The following is a 17,388-nucleotide window of genomic DNA, read 5'->3' on the forward strand; positions in this document are numbered from 1 at the left end:
TTTTAGATAATTGTTATGAAGGCTTGTTCTTGATGAATGAGCATATGATGTGGGTTTATTTTTATCTTTGAACATAATGGGGCGTTTATTTTTCTCTTTTGGAAGCAATTGAAATAGAATGGCGATCGGATGTAAGTGTTTTACTAAAAAAAAAAAAAAAAACTTGTATTCTTAAGTGGTGAAAGTCCAGTGAGGGATCATGATGTGAGATCTCTTGTCAAAAGAGGATTTATTTATTGTGTTTTTTTCCATCCTCTAGTTGAAATCTCTGATTTTTTCTTTCTTTTTGTTGTTGTTGATGTCATTAAATCACCATTCCATAGCAGAAATAGGTAAAAGGAGATATCAAGACCTCCTTTCCTTTTGTGGGAAAGAGTGTGCTTGTGCAAGGAGGCATGCTGTTGACATGTGAAAATACAGTGCCTTGCAAAATATTCAACCCCCTTCACAGTCATCACTAATTTCTGGATTATAAAAGATACTCACATCTGTCCCTGAACAATATTATGTTTGTGAACCCATAAGCTCTAACAGCATGTTCCCAAAGCCAAAATAAGTTGTTTTGCTGACTTTTTATTAAAAAAATTATTAATAAAAACAAGAGGTTGAATGCAAGCACTAAAATATAGTGCTTGCATTCAACCCCTTGTGCTCTGAAAGCTCCAAGTTTACACAAATGACAAATTATTCCTAAAACAAACTCAGGTTAACACAATTGGATATAATTAGTGTGCATCTGTAAGATATAAAAGTAACGGTCTCGTTAATGGGTATAAACAGCACTGTGTAAAGTTCATTAGCCGGGCATGAACTCCATCAGAAAATGAAGTTAAAGGAGCATAATTCTGAAGTAAGAGACAAAGTGATTAAAATTCAGAAGGTGGGAGAGGGATACAAAACAATATCCAAGTGTTTGGATGTCCCACGGAACACTGTTGGATCCATTGTCAGAAAGTGGAAGCTGTATCACACCACCCAGATGCTTTGTAGGACAGGCCGTCCCTCAAAGCCAAGTGTCTGAGCAAGACGTGGGCTGGTGAGGAAAGCCGCAGATGATCCTGGAATCACTTTGAAGGAGCTCCAGAGGTCAGTGGCTGAAACTGCAGTAAATATGCATGAGTCAACCATATGATGGCCCTTCATAAATCTGGCCTGTATGGGAGGGTGGCAAGAAAGAAACCGTTGCTCAAAACTATGCATATAAAAGCCCGCTTGGTGTTTGCTACCAAGTATGAGAGAGACCCAGTTAGGATGTGGGTAAAGGTTTTGTGGTCAGATGAGTTGAAATTTGAGCTTTTTGGCCAAAACTCAAAGCGTTATGTGTGGTACAAACCTAACACTGCTCATGCTCTAAAAAACACCTTCCCTAGTAGAGAAGCATGGCGGCAGCAGCATAATGTTATGGGGTTGCTTTTCATCTGCAGGCACTGGGAACCTTGTTCAAATTGAGGGAAGAATGATTGGAGCTAAATACAGGGAAATATTGGAAGAAAACCTGTTGCAGTCTGCCATAAAACTGAAGCTTGGGAGAAGGTTCACCTTCCAGCAGGACAATGATCCTAAGCACAAGGCTAAAGCAACAATGGCATGGCTCAGCAATAAAAAAGTGAACGTTTTGGAGTGGCCAAATCCAAGTTCGGACCTCACCCCTATTGAAAATCTGTGGTACAGACTGAAAATCGCTGTCCAGAGGCACCATCCCACCACCCTGTAAGACCTGCACAGTTTGGCTTTGGGAACATGCAGTTAGAGCTTATGGGTTCACAAAAATAATACTGTTCAGGAATAGACGTGTGGGTATCTTGTATAATCCAGAAATTAGTGATGGTTGTGAAGGGGGTCTTACTACTTTTGCAAGGCACTGTATGTGTTACTTAGGCGTTCCCCTGTGTGATCGCTTCAAGCTTGCTAAATGACAAAAGTCACTGGATATTGGGAAGTCGCCTTCAAATTTTGGGAAAATCAGATGGGCAACAATATCTCAGGGACACAATCAAGAAATAGCTAATCGTTTAAAGATATCAACTAGCAGTCGCTTCAGTTATTTCAAGCAATTCCACGACAGATGGGTACGGTTTCTGTTTTTAGATCATGTTGAAACTTAAGATTTGAATCACATCTCGACATCTGTAAATGGGAGGAAGTGTTAAGTGCTGCCTCACACACCAAACCGACAAGGACAAATTTGTCGATTTCAGCCAGATTTCACTACAGGGCCAAACAAGGTCAGTTGGGACTTTTTAACAGTCATCTCAGTCACTTAAAGAAAAAAACAGTCTGAAATATCAATTCACTGATCCATTTGTAATTTCATTTAAAATATCAATAGTGATAAATCCTGTATTTGGTCCATACAGAGTGTTTAAACTTGGATGCAAATACATGATCAGATTCCGATTTTCTACACAGGTTGTTGAGAGAAATCCCTTTCCTACCTATCTAGTGGTCATATTTGGTTTGGTATCTATTTGGTTTTGCAGATTAGAATGGGGTCGATTTGTCAACATTATAGGCCGAACGTGACGTCAAGATAGATGAGCTGGTCCTGGTAAGCCCCACTTGACCCTGCAGTGCAAAATGAACGTGTCTTACAAGTCTCCACATTAAGCAGTTGTATATTCTGTTTATTATTTCACATTAAAGGTCATATGAATAATTCACTGGTAAGGTTTAATATTTACCGTGTAACACGTGGAAGACAGTGGTTTCTATAAATCAGAAATGGTCAAGCCGGTGTTGTGCCTTGGTACTGTATGGCACATGGCTGCCTGTGTCTACTATTGATATTCGGTCAGTGTTCATGGCAGCTTCTTTTAATATTTTGGTCACTTCAGCCTTTTGTTTGGTTTTTTTTTTTTTTTTAGTTTCTCATGTAGTACTGTATTTTCAAGATTAGGGATGGGTATCATTAAGATTTTGATGGAACTACTCTTACCGATACTGCTTATCGATCCGGTACTTTAACAGTACTGTTATCGGTTCTTTTTGTTTGCCCCCCTTCTCTCCCTAATTGTACCTGGCCAATTACCACACTCTTCTGAGCCGTCCCGGTCGCTGCTCCACCCCCTCTGCTGATCCAGGGAGGGCTGCAGACTACCACATGCCTCCTCTGATACATGTGGAGTCGCCAGCTGCTTCTTTTCACCTGACAGTGAGGAGTTTCGCCAGGGGGACATAGCGCGTGAGAGGATCATGTTATCCTTCCCCAGTTCCCCCTCCTCCCCAAACAGGCACCCCAACCGACCAGAGGCGCTAGTGCAGAGACCAGGACACATACCCACATCCTGCTTCCCACCCGCGACCAGCGATCCCCGTGTTGGTAGGCAATGGAATAGATCACTACGCTACATCATTATCACCCTTTGACCGCAGTCGAGCATGCATTCACAACGTCACGCCAGTTTTCTGTTTCCCATTTGATTTGGTGGGTCTTGAACATTTATTTGAGTGTCTCTTGAAGTACAGTCTATGTAGTTGTATCAGCAAACGACAAGCATATGCTACCCGGATGCCCCTTTCATTATTTTTTGAGAGAAAAAACAAAACTAAAGAACAGAATTAACATTTTATTTTCTCATGTCTGCACAGGGGCGGCACAGTGGCACAGTGGTTAGCGTGGTTGCCTCACAGCAAGAAGGTCCTGGGTTTGAGCCCCGGGGTAGTCCAACCTTGGTGGGTCATTCCGGGTCATCCTCTGTGTGGAGTTTGCATGTTCTCCCTATGTCTGCGTGGGTTTCCTCCGGGGGCTCCGGTTTCCTCCCACAGTCAGTCCAAAGATATGTAAGTCAGGTGAATCGGCCATATTAAATTGTCCCTAGGAATGTTTGTGTGTGTGTGTGTGTGTGTGTGTGTGTGTGTGTGTGTGGGCCCTGTGATGTCCTGGCAGCCTGTCCAGGGTGTCTGCCCCACCAATGACTGCTGGAATAGGCTCCAGCAACCCTGAGAGCAGGATAAGCATTTAAGATAATGGATGGATGTCTGGACAGAGCATTACTTTTAATAATTCATCCATCCATCCATTCTCCAAACTGCTTATCCTTATTCAGGGTCGCGGGATACTGTAGCCAATCCCAGCAGTCACTGGGTAGCAGGCGGGGAGACACCCTGTTTGTATAATTTAGTTAACGCTGTGTGGGCTGTAGACTGCTAGCATACATAACAACTGAGGTGGATGAGCCAACGAGATGAACTACGAGTTAGGCAGTCGAAAACTAATTTCTCCGCCTGTATTTGATGCACTTTCGCTAGATGTTTCTAAAGATTGCCTGTGTTCCCCCCTTACATGCAAAAGACTTGTTTCACTTGTGGCAACGAGCATTGTACCAGACTTTTGACCATTTAGTCTCTCTCCTACGTGTATGGTTGTGTGCGCATGCGCGCGTCTGAGAGCGCGAGACAGTTGGCCCCGCCCCTCGGCTCACGCATACCACAGGCTCCGAGAGAGATCCGGTTTCTGGATTGGGAATAGCGAAAATGCACCAAATGTCTTAATCTTATTGCAAATTAGAAACGGAGTTGGTGAGATAAAAGGCGTAAAATAATGTTTATGTAGCCTAAATAAATAGGAAATTTATTTTCTTAATTTCTCCAATACCGATAGCAGAATCGTTAACATCAAGATCTTATCAATACTACGGTCCTGAATGATTTAGCACCGGTGCCCGTTTAATACCGGGTTTTGGTACCCATCCCTATGCAGTATTTTATATTTTGACATTGTAATAGTTTGTATCTTTTCATCCACCCATTTATTTTGAACCAAAATTATCTCTATCTACCCTTCTCTTTGCAGTCATTTTAAAACTCATACCTGTTAAATTTAGGACTTGTTCATGTAATGTTAATGTCGAGCGTGTAAAGTAGATGTTTTTATACAAGTGACCCTAGCGCTGTGTGAATTTAAAAAAAAGTTTAGTTTTCAGGGTCACACAGACTTACCATATAAAATTGGGACACTGAAATCTTTGTGAGAATGTCAGTCATGTAATAGGGTCGCTTATAAATTGTGTTGGAAGGTGAGATGTAACATCAGCAGTGGTCTTTCATAGCAACATTACTAAGGTCAAAGAAAGTAGATACCTTAACTTAAGCCCCTGTTGTTGCAGTCGCGACCAGCTCTCACTGTGACTAAGTGAGATGTAAATTGTACAGTTTGTGTTGAGGGTTGTATTTCTGCCTCAGCTTCCGAGTTTCCGTGATTAAGTTTGATTTTTTTTTAAAGAAAATTCCAGCTCACGATTGCCCAGTTAGAAGAGCAATGCTGTGGAGGGAGATAGTGTGCCCAGTTTGTACTACACACCATGTTGCAACTGAAATTGTGTAATAACGACAGCCTTACGTCTCTAGTGATGTACCAACAACCATGGAGCATAACCAATGCTGTAGCATGTCCTTTAACGAAAGCGGTCATGTCCGGTCCTTGGTTTAAACCCATATTTTGGCAATTGCCAAAACCACTGGAGGGCTCAAACTCTCTGTTACATAACTGAAGCAAACCTGGCTGAGCTCTGATTGCCATAATGCCTTTTTTCTGTTATTGTCCCACTTTCATAGGATTTAAGACCATAAACGGGGACTGAAAAAAAATCAACAATGAGTGTTTGTCATTTGAACTCAGATTGTTTTTAATTGCATGGGCCTCCTGTTCTCTGTTTTTGTTGAAGCCAGATTTTCTCACCATCAAACAACTCCCAAGGCTAGTTATGATTTGGCCATGCAGCCAAACAACCCGCTATTTTCTTGCATGCCATATTTGCTATGTTTTTATGTGACTAAAACATTGTGTTCTGTAAACATTTTGGTGATCGAGGTTGAGAAATATTTCCAACTGCCAAGGACCACTTTGTCTTATTTTGTACTGATGGCGAGCTTTTAAGATGTTATTGTTTTGCTGGATGAATAAGTCAGTATTTGAGCGTAAAGAGGATTTTGCAGATGCTGCAGCACTGATTGTTTATCGTCGCATAGACCAAATCTTCCTCTCTGTCAGAGGGCAGGTTCACCCTGCAAGACTCTGCCTTGTGTCATCCCCACCAACAATGATATCAACACAAACCCCACAGTTAATCCTCCGTCCCACCCCGCTGTCACCCTCAGGTCACCTCACCAATCTTTGATTTTCTATATAGGAAAAGGCTGAACTGGCAAAAAGTGGGTTCAAAATGTGGCTGTATAACTTGTGGGATTTGTGGTGGCTGTCGATAGTGCAGTGGAGGAGAGCCCCATAAAGAGTCAAAAATCATAAATTGTTTATGTACTTCAGTGATACAAATCCATTACAGCATAATAGGAGAAACTGCCGCCCTGTCCAGTGGTACCTAAGCCTCACCAAATGAAACCAACACGGGGTTGAACCCCATTTATGATCATGATTGTGACCGCTGGCCATAACTCATCTTTTTTCAGAATTTTTTTTAATTTAAATTTGTCATGACATTGTCTGAAAAGCTTGAAATTGTAAAGGATAAGCTAATATGAAAGGACCTTTGATAGTATGATTTCTTTGGCTGTTTTGGTGCTTGATTGGTCCACAGCATTCGGTAGTGTTTATCTATCCCAAGAGAGTGTAGATGGTAACCTGTATATGTAGTACTAATGATGTGTGTGTGCTTACGATGGTGTTTAGTGAACAGTAATGCATGTTGTTATTGAGGCAGAAAGTGAGGTTGCTAAATGCATCAAGGTGTTCTTGGTGTTATTAATGTAAAGTGATTGAGGTGAGGAGGTTTTACTAAGCTGCTTTGGAGGGACCCATCTTTATTGTTGGTTATTTGTGGTTTTAACTTTCAGTATCAGATGATATGTAATATTTCCACACTACTGTTTAAGGGAAGGACCAGAGTCACTAATCAATCCTGCTGGAAAAGTTTTCAAGCTGTGAAAGTGGTGACGTGAAAGAGCTGGTTTCTCCAAAAAAACAAACAAAACGAACAAATCATATCCCTCCAAGTGGTTTTTATGTATTTATTGTGCTAGCTTATTGGTGTAAATGGTTTGCAACATTTACCGAGATTTGGCATTGCTAACATGTTTAACAGGAGATCGGTGCCAATTTCTTTTCGAATTATACCAGCATTCAGGATGTAAAATAGATGCCATGAGAGGTGGCTGATCAGTGATAAATCGATATAGTATTTATAAAAATCCTAGACATTTTGAAGTTTATATTGTAAGAGACGCTGTGCCACTGAAGTTTCTACTAGACATGATTAATGTCCTAACTGGAGTTGTCCACTGGGTTGCCAACTGCAAATAATGGAAACCTTACTTTTTTTCTCTCTCTCTTGGGGAGGTGTAATATGGCAGGACTATGTACAGTCTCATGTCAGACCTGTTGTGACAGAGTTGACATGTGCCCTGTGTCTGGGCGGCCTTCTCAGCATTTCAGTCCATGAAGATGATGATGTGTCCATACAGCCTCCTCTTGACTTGTGTTGTGCCAATTCGGATCATTTCAGGCCATTAACTGTCTTGAGAGAAGGATGTTAGTTTTTTTTTCTTTTTTTGATCCACATGTTTTTTGAACATTTTCTATCTTAATATGTTCTGTGCTTCAGTGATGTGGGGAGCACCAAGTCCTTCTGCCTGCTTGTTTATTGTGTGTTTGTCACTTCCAAAGATGTTTTTTTTTTTGGGGAGGGGTTCTTTTTAAAGTGGTTTTACAGTGAAAATGAGGTCCAGATTTGAATCAATTAAACTTTATCAACATGGATATCCTCATGCACTTTCTCCTTAATTGTACCCCATTCATTTCAGCTGTACCAAGTGTTAAAATATTAGGTCGGGTAATTAGGATTTTATATCTCGGTAAAAGTTGTGTGTGTTCAAGAATTATCAGACACATTTTATATTGTTTTAAAATATGAGTCGAAAGGATCAAGTCTCCCTCATAGTCAAAATCAACACTTTTGTCTGTAGAAATGAGTTCAGTCAGATCTGAATGAATTGTACAGAATGTGGAATAAAAAATTGATCTCATATGGCACAAGAGACTCAACAGAGGTGAACCGAGGGCAATAGAAAAATAAATAGGGTTCAAGCCCATGAAACTTGGCTCGATAACTAGAAATCATGTGCAAATGCTTTACAAGAAACATGACTGCAATCTATGATTTATTAAAAAAAATGTTATAGACTTTTCCGACCCCCCTCACCAGAATTTGACTCCCCTTCGCGTGAGAACCCGTTCACGCGAAGGGGAGTCAGATTCTGCGGTGGAGTCGTAAAGTTCTAAAGACCGAGACGCCCACACTGTGTAATCCGATTGATTTGAAATTAACACACATCCAGCTGAATGTCCATCTAGCCATCCATTATCCAAACCGCTTATCCTGCTGTCAGGGTTGCGGGGATGCTGGAGCCCAGTAACGTGCAGTGAGGTCCGTGGCTGGGTAGGCGGTGAACTATATGTATTTGTGCCAGAGAGAGGCACAAGCAGACTCTGTCTCAGCAGCCTGCGTTCACGAACGCTAGCTTTGAGAGCAAGCCGTCCTGAATAAGGCATGCCTTTAATTGATAAAACAAGTTTTACATGATTAAAAAATTTTTTTACAACAATCTTAACAAATTAAAGTTAATAAATAAATAAATACTTTTTTTTTAACTATCATGATATTTAATTTTTTTTCTTATTAGCCCGGGTGAGGCACTGCCTCCCCTGACTGCACATCACTGCTGGAGCCTACAATTGGACCATAAAAGTATGCCGTGATGGATTTTTTTTTTTTTTACTAATTTGCATGAACTGAAAAAGAGTAATGTGACATTTACTTTTTGGATTTTGACTGTATCAACACCAAATTTAGCAAACAGTATTGGGGCACTGAGATACACAAATCTGCTTTACATGGTCAAGATCGGTCCAAAAACATGGCTGCCATCAATCAAAAAAACTTCGCAAAGGGCGGGGTTTAGCAGGAAATTGGCCATAACCATTAATTTTTTTTTATTGAATCAACACAAAACTTTTAAACATATGCTAAAAGTTTGTATGTCGTAATCGGCTGCATGAATTCATTTGAAATACGGGTTGCACGATCCAGGGTTATTACTCAGTCGATGCATAAATGATTTCTTAAAGTGTGCATGGCTTATAACAAATCTAGATTTCTAGACATTTCACATTCCACACTTCAATTATTAAAAAAAAAAACCACCCGTATGTCCTAGAGAGCTGAAATTTTTTTCAGCACATCCACTGATGTGTGACAAAAGTTTGCCTCTGCTACGGGGCGAAAAAAAGGTCTGTTACATTTGGCACCCAAATGTAATAGTTGTTGAACAAGAGACAAGAAGCCTATGATAAGGCCCACCATGCAAGACATAACAGACCAACTTAAACAACATTCGTCTAACAAATGTGGGCGATATTGTGCTCTAATGCGGGCCTGATGGCCTACAGGCATGCTTGCCGAGCTTAAACTGCATCACAGTCATCGTCGTTTCGATGGTCTGCCGAAGAAAAAGTCAATTCAGAAGTCCGTCACTATATTTTTCAAAATATTCAAAATGAATTAACATCTATATCCATCCATTATCTTAACCGCTTATCCTGCTCTTGGGGTCGCAGGGATGCTGGAGCCTATTCCAGCAGTCATTGGGTGGCAGGTGGGGAGACACCCTGGACAGGCTGCCAGGCCATCACAGGGCCGACACACACATACACACACACACCTAGGGACAATTTAGTATGGCCAATTCACCTGACTTGCATGTCTTCGGACTGTGGGAGGAAACCGGAGCCCCCGGAGGAAACCCACACAGACATGGGGAGAACATGCAAACTCCACACAGAGGACGACCCGGGATGACCTACCAAGGTTGGACTACCCGGGGCTCGAACCCAGGACCTTCTTGCTGTGAGGCAACCGCACTAACCACTGCGTCACCATGCCGCCTTAACATCTATATCTCCACAAGTATTCACTCAAATGTTACCAAAATTGACACAGACATTCTTTAGATACTAGATACCACATATTTGAAATGGTGTTCAGATCTGTCAAAACGGTGAGTCCGCAGTGATATTCATTCAGTATCTTATATAATTTGTACTGTACATTTTCTATTCCATCCAATCTTTTGAAGAAAAACAAAAAATTCACCAAAATCTTTGACAATACACCTGAGAGAAGAATGTTGATGTGTGATTCCCCCCCCCCCCAGAATTTTACCCCCAACAGTTAAATTGTTGTGAATTGCTTACACTGGCAAAAATGTTGGACTGAGGGCAGACTGGACACTACAGTGACTCACTATTGCCTCTAGAGGTAGAAAGTGGTATTATGAAACAGGACAGGCCTGGGCTAGTCCTTTAAACATTATGGAATTCTTAGCCTAACGCCTTACTTTGGTATAACTGGATACCTAGTTGTATATTATGAGTTGCATAATAAATGTAAAATCTGTACATAAGTTGCTAAATTTCTTATCGAGTACTCGGGCTCATCTTTAGCCCAAAGTGATACAATATAGCACATCTGGGCCAAACAGTAACTTTGCATTCTACTGTATGCTCATTCTTCACTTGGTTAGCACTAGCTCATATTTCAGTCAATGCCCATGTTTATTGAAGATCATTCACTGAATCAGTAATCAATCAGCTGTACTTGGGAGTCTTCAAAGTGTATGCCTTCTAAAAACAACAACAAATTGTGAGGATAAACCACTGATTCATCTTCAGCATAGCAACAAATCAAACATACCATGTGACCTAGATCATCTGTAGCTGAAACAGGGCAAAAAAACAAAACAAAACAAAACCGGCTTAGCATCATGATAAATGGCACTGAATTAGATGATTATTTTCCATCAATAAGTTCCCCAATTAAGTTCCCCATTTTCTATGTGATCGGAAGTGGACAATCTGGCTTCAGAAAGTAAATGTCCTGCCATGTATTTGTTCCACCCATGCATACACTACACCAGCTGAATTTAAGTAGCACAACTCTTCAGCCAGGTAGAGTGAAATCACCTTGTTTAGTGAATGGCTAGAACAAATACATGGTAGGACTTTCACTTTCTGAAGCCGGGGTGTCCGCCTCTGTATGTGGTAGAGAAGATATATGGACGTCTTTGTTGAATTTGGAATTTTTTCTTGCATACGTTGTAATGATGATACAAGTGTGTGATTGGTCTCGCTCCTTTTAAACAGAATCAAACTTGCTTAAGAGACTTTACTTGGCTTTGTGTGTTTTATTCTGTTCTGTTCTTTACTTAACCCTACAGAATGGGCGTATTGTATTTAGAAATCATGTAACAGAGCGGTTAAAGCTTTACTTGCTTACTTATCACATTATTATCAGAAATCCTTAAGTCATACAGTTCAGTTACTTTTATCTCTAGCCAGCGTCACTCGGGGTCTGTGTCACACTCTAATTGCTCCCCAGAAGCACAAACTAGGAATAACAATCCTATTCAAATATCCATAACCAAACATTTTAAACTGTATAAACATTCCACTTCCACATCTCTTTCCTTCTTTTCTTTTTCCTTTTTTTTAACGAAACCTTACACTATTCTCAGTCTTTGCAAGAGTCCCAAACCCATATTCTTAACACTGAGTAAAGTCTTTCAGGTAGCAAGGTCTGATAATCTGATGACCCGACCTTGTAGTGATAGTGTGTTGGTCCCCTGCTTGACTCTGATCTACCCCTTCCACTTTTGGTGTGTCTCTCAGTCCCTATTTGTGTAGACATGGCGGATGTGCAGTGGTTGGATTTGAGATGACAACGATTCCTTCTCAGAATACCTCCTGACTCCAGCGCCACCTCATACGATCTGTGGCCCACTGCTTTTATCACCTTTGCCACTCTTCAGACCTTATGTGGTTCAAAAGGTTGAACTCTCACACTGTCACCTTTTTTAAGAGGGTCCAAGTCCTTTGCTGTGCGGTTGTAGTACTTCTCCTGTCTGTCTGTTAGGCATCAGTCCTTGTGTGTTGTCCATTATCACCGGCTCCAACAGAGTGTCTGTGGTAGGAAGAAGGGTCCTTGTCCTCCTATTCAGTAGTCTCTGTGCCGGGCTCGTGTTATAACCTTGGCTCAGTGTGTTGCGATGGTCCAGCATAGCCAAGTATAGATCCGGTCTTGCAGCCATAGCTTTCAGCATGAGACGCTTGGCTGTTTTTACAGCTGACTCAGCTTTACCATTGCTCTGGGTGTATCCAGGTGAGGATGTCCTGTGTTCAAACTCCCACATTTGACTCAATCGTTGAAACTCCGGAGACATTGCGGTCCGTTGTCCGAAATGACAACATCTGGTATCCCCTGTTGTGCAAAGTGGGCCTTTAGCTTTCTGATCACTGTGCTACTCTTAGTGTCTGGTAGATAATCTATCTCCCAAAAGTTGAAGTAGTAGTCTACAGTTATCAAGTAGTCTTTGTTATTAAAGGAAAACAGATCTGTCCCTACCTTGGCCCAAGGTCTGTATGCCATATAATGAGGGTGTAGTGTCTCTCTTTGTTGCTTAGGGTCTACTGACCTGCATATGTCACATTTGGAGATGAAAGTCTTTATGTGCTCATTCATTCCTTGCCAGTATACACTTTCCCTCACTCTCCTGAGACATCCTTCTACTCCAAGATGGGAGGAGTGGATACAATGAGTGATATCAGCCCTGAGTGCATCAGGTATCACTGCTCTCTCTCCTGAATACGATGCCATCCAGAAAACTCAGTTCATCCTGGAATGAGTGGTAGTTCTGGATGTTTGCTGGGATGTCATTTTCGTTCTGTGGCCACCCTGTCAGAATCATGTTTGTCACCCTCTGTAACTTTGTGTCCTCTTTCGTAGCAGATCTAATTGAGCTCAGTCTCTCTGTAGAGATGGGAAGGTAGTTAACCATGTTCACAGTCTCTAACTCTGTCTCAATTTCTCCCTTAGTGCTCTCTGGTAAGTATGCCCTACTCAGCCTATCTGCCAGCAACATATCTTGGCCTGGTACGTAGATCACTGATGCCATACTTTTGCAGCCTCAGTAGCATCTGATGCAGTCTCTTTGGTGCACTGAGAAGTGGCTTACTGTGAATATTCTCCAGTGGCTTATGGTCGCTCTGTACAGTCACCTGTCTGCCATTGGTATATTGGTGAAACTTTTCCATCCCAAATACTATTGCCAAGCATTCTTTCTCGATTTGGGCATATCCCCTCTCAGTAGGTGTGAGTGCCCTACTACCATATGCTACTGGTTTACCTCTCTGTGTCAGGGCTGCTCCCGGCCCTGTTTCTGATGCATCACACTGTAGCGTCAACTCATCATCCTGGTTGTAGTATTTCAGAACCGGTGCATTGGCTATTTTGTCTTTCAGCGTCTGAAATGCTTCTTCCTGTACATCTATCCATTCCCACATGTTCTCTTTGTGTGTGAGTTGTCTCACAATCATATGACAGGTGAACATAGAATTTTGACAGGTAGTTTACCATACCCACCAGTCTCTGTACCCCCTTTACATCTGTCGGCCTCAGCATCTCCCTGACTGCACATACTTTCCCCAGGTCAACCCGCAGTCCCTCAGTCATCAGCAGGTGTCCAATGTAGGGTATTTCCGGTCACCGTAGCTTGAATTTGTCTATGTTTAGTTTGATGTTTCGCTCTCTGCACCTGGTCAGGAAGCATCTGAGTTTCTCATTGTGGTCTTGGTTTGCCTTATTCTGTGTCACCTTCACCTGTGATCAACACATCATCCGCTATGATGTTAACTCCAGGTAAGCCCTCAAGTGCCTGCATGAGCTTCCTTTGGAAGACTTCTGGTGCTGGACTTGTACCCATCGGCATTCTCAGCCAACGGTACCGGCCAAATGGGGGTGGAGAATGTGGTTAGGTAGCTTGACTCTTCCTCTAATTTGACGTGCCAGAAGCCGTGCTTTACATCACAAACTGTGAATACTTTTGCCTTTGACATCTCTGGGAGGATGTCATCTATGGTAGGTAGGGGGAAATTGCTCCTTTTGAGTGCTCTATTCAGTGGCTTTGGGTCTATACAGATTCTTGGCTTCCCATTTGGTTTTGTCACTGAGACCATACTACGTATCTAGTCTGTGCTCTGCTCTACTGGCGTGATGATCCCTCTTTTCTCTAGATCCTTGAGTTCCTCTTTAAGAGGTGCCATCATAGCAACTGGCACTCTGCGTTTTGGCAGTTTCACTGGTGCTACACTGTTGTCTATTTCGATGCGATATTCCCCCTCCAAACAGCCATCACCAGTGAACACATCTTCAAACTCTGTTTTGATTTTCTCCATCGTCATGTGTCTGCCACATATCTCCTCACGTTACATGACTCAGTTCTTTTTTCACTATGCTGTCAATGGCCAGGATATTTTCGTACTGTACCTTTATTAACTTCATGGCTTTGCTGGCCTTCCTGCCCAGTAAAGGAATTCTGCCTTTCTGGTCCACCACTTGAAACTCCAGTCTGTACAATTTATTGTTTCTGGGGTTTCTGACCTTGAGCTTACATTTACCCAGTGGACTAAGCCTGGATTTATTATACATCACAAGCACAAAGTGTTTGTGATGTATATAACACCAGATAGGTAATTTATTAACAGAAATCCTTAAGTCATACAGTTCAGTTACTTTCATCTCTAGTCAGCGTCACTCGGGGTCTGTGTCACCCCGAGTGACACAAGATGCAGCGAATTAGGGGGGCAGCCCGGGAACCGCCACAGCCGGGACGCGAACCCGTATCTCCTGCACCGCGGGCGACAACGTTAACCAGTCGACTCCTCAAAGCTAATTAGCTAGCTAGCTGCACTGCTACACTCGTCCACATCAAACGGCAACTAAATCGGTTGACACCGCTGCCACCATGTTTCATTCTGTTCCGTTCTTTACTTAATCCCACAGAATGGACGGTTAAAGCTTTACTTGCTTACTTATCACTTTATTAACAGAAATCCTTAAGTCATACATTTTTTTCCTTAAGTCATACAGTTCAGCTACTTTCATGTCTAGCCAGCGTCACTCGGGGTCTGTGTGACACTCTAATTGCTCCCCGGAAACACAAACTAGGAACAACAATCCTATTTGTTACATTGTGGAGCCGGAAACCCGCCCGTTGCTGCTCGCGCTTTTAATTTTTGTCCGTTTGAACTGCTTCCTTCCGTTGAGAGCGGAAAGGTTTGAACCCGCAAATTGCCGCCCCCCCCCCAATTGATTTTCTCGTGGTTGGATTGCGGATTATGTTGCTGAGAATGATCAAGTATGTTACTTTCATTGTTAAATGAAGCTCTTAATATACAGAACGTGAGAAAAAACTATGATACACGGTCATTATGTTCACAGTTTAAGCTACGGCCAAAGATCCTCTACTCATGCTGAGAAATTAAACACATTTATTGTTTTCTTAACCTATAAAACGGGCTATTCAATTCTATTCTATCTTTTTTTTGCTTTTGATTCTCAGGTCATTTAGCTTGAATAATATTGACAGAACAGGTTCTTACAAAATGAATGCCCTATGTTCTTTGGTTCCACAATGGTCTTCCATTTTGAAATAAAATAAAAATCTTGCCTTACACAAAAGTTAACTTGAATTCTGCACTATTGCCATATCTCGACACAGTGCTTTCTGTTCCTGTCTCAGTTCAACAGTGAACCAGAATTCAGACAAATGTGCATTCTTGGTGCACTCTGAACAATCTGAGAATACATAACCTCTATTGACTTCAAAATAGATCATTCATCTAGTAACGTCAAATGCGTTTGTTTTTTGTCAAGATTGTTTGAAAGTCAAAATCAGAGTCACTGTAATGTTTGCTTTGTTTGACCTCTTACCACTCTGGATGGATAAATGTGTGTGCCGTGTCTGTAAGGTCTGTCCAGCCTCCAGACACAATGACTCAATGACAAAAGTCGTAGCCGGGGTCAGATGAAGCAATAGATTGGTCACACAGTCTGTTTCCATCTAAAAAAACCTTATTTAATGAGGGGCTTCATTGTGGAGATGCCCCCCCCCCCCAGTATGTTTCAGCGATGAAAGGCAATGACACCTACTAATTATGAGAGCTGCACAAATACCAGATCACACCTTCCCTATAGGAGAGAAAATGATCACAACCTCAGTACAAAATGATATTTGCGCTTACGCAAATCCCTGGCAAAATTTCATGAGGTGATGCATAATCCCCCCCCCCACACACACAAAAATAAACAATGTTCCCTTTCTCAAACTGTTCATTCACTCTCATTTTCTAGTATTACATAACTACAAGGCTTAATTAGACTACGTTTACACTGCAGATTCTGATGCCCAGTTCAGAATTTTTTTCTGCCTGTAACTTATTTTGTTGCCCGCCTATTTACAATTACTTTTAAAAGGAACCCATATCCAATTCCATGTGCTTTTTTCCTGCTTATATTCTCATAATACATATCTGATCTGTGTCACATGAGCAAAAAAACTGGAATTGGGTCACTTGTATCAGTCAGTCAATTTGTGTCTGTCACTTGATTCCAATCCAGAAGCCCAGGCCAGTGCTGTAAAGGTTTGAAAGCCTTGATATTAGCTATTGCAGCTGGCTACTGAGTTATTCTTTAAACCAATTCAAAGACATGCCCCTTTCTTGGTCTTCTGGGCACACTTATCAGGGGTGTCCAGCCCTTGGATACGTAAAAATTTCAAATCAGAAAAAAACCATCAAGGATTTAACTTTCATTTACACAAAATTTAAATTATGCAAAAAAAGGCCTATGCCAAGCATAATATGGATATTTTGAAATGATGTTACCTCCAAGACTGAGTAATGACACTGCTGACTTGGGTGCACACTGGAAAATGGCTGAAACGTTCAATTATTTAGTTTGATCAACTTGTTAACATTTAGTTATTGGGTAATGTGAAGTGTACAAAGAATCCAATTTCACAAAAATACTATTTAATGCCACCATACCCCAACATGGGAAAGGCAAAACAACAGCAGTAAACACTGTAAGTGTATATAAGATGTGAAGAATAATAAAATATAACTCGAACTCTTTTTGCACATTTTTTGTATGCACCAATTCCAACAGTAACATTTTCATACAATTGCAACTCTTTTCAAATGGAGTTTCCTGCTTTGCTGCTTTTAGGAGGCTTTATTTTATTTATTTATTTACTTACTTATTCTTTGGTTTGCCCTGTCTTATGTCTCTCATGTCCTGGCCACATCCTTGACTGACCAGCTTTCACCCAAACCCCACAGTCAGTGGAGAGGGGCAGAGTGGACCTGGTTATTATATGGATGTGAAAAGATAGCCATTCTGTTGTCCTATTGTCCCTTTTTGATGTTCTTCACAAACTTTAATGTTTATATATACCTTGCACTTTTTATGTTAGTGTTCCAACTTGCTTGGCGAACAATCAGATTTGATTTGACATGCTCATGTCTGGACCTCATAATTCTGG

This window comes from Lampris incognitus, chromosome 1, assembly GCF_029633865.1.
Source record: "Lampris incognitus isolate fLamInc1 chromosome 1, fLamInc1.hap2, whole genome shotgun sequence".
NCBI lineage: Eukaryota > Metazoa > Chordata > Actinopteri > Lampriformes > Lampridae > Lampris > Lampris incognitus.